The sequence below is a fragment of the Pteropus vampyrus genome, unplaced genomic scaffold (genome assembly GCF_000151845.1).
Source record: "Pteropus vampyrus isolate Shadow unplaced genomic scaffold, Pvam_2.0 Scaffold40, whole genome shotgun sequence".
Lineage (NCBI taxonomy): Eukaryota > Metazoa > Chordata > Mammalia > Chiroptera > Pteropodidae > Pteropus > Pteropus vampyrus.
The window spans coordinates 4350608-4351059 of record NW_011888821.1 but is presented as its reverse complement, the minus strand read 5'-3'; positions in this window follow the sequence as shown (position 1 = coordinate 4351059).

Genomic DNA, 452 nt, shown 5'->3' with positions numbered 1-452 from the left:
CCTCCAGTTTAGCTGGAAGGCGGCTAATTGAGTCCAGACTCTCAGGCAGGCAGAGTCTGCAGCCATGGCTAGGTCAGGACTGGGCACACCTCGCACCTGAGGGTGGCCCTGCTTCATGCCTGTGGGTCAGGAGTATGTGCTGTTCCTGAGCCCAATTCCTTGGTGCCAGGAGGGTCTCCCGTCGGTGGGCGGGCACCAGAGCTGGGTGAAGACCGGTATCATCAGTGTGGGGCTGTCGTGATCACACAGGTGGGGACATGGGGGCCCTTGGTGGCCTTCCTGGAGTCAGGGGTCCTCTCACTGCTAGGTGGCCCAATGTATAGATGGCCTCATCTTTGAGTTCCACACATGTGACCTTGGGCTGGCCTGTGACCTTCAGCTCCAGCAGCTGACAAAGGAGCTTGTAGTTCCCCTTCGAGAGGCTGGTCTGGGCCAGGAGCTGCCAGTGCCCG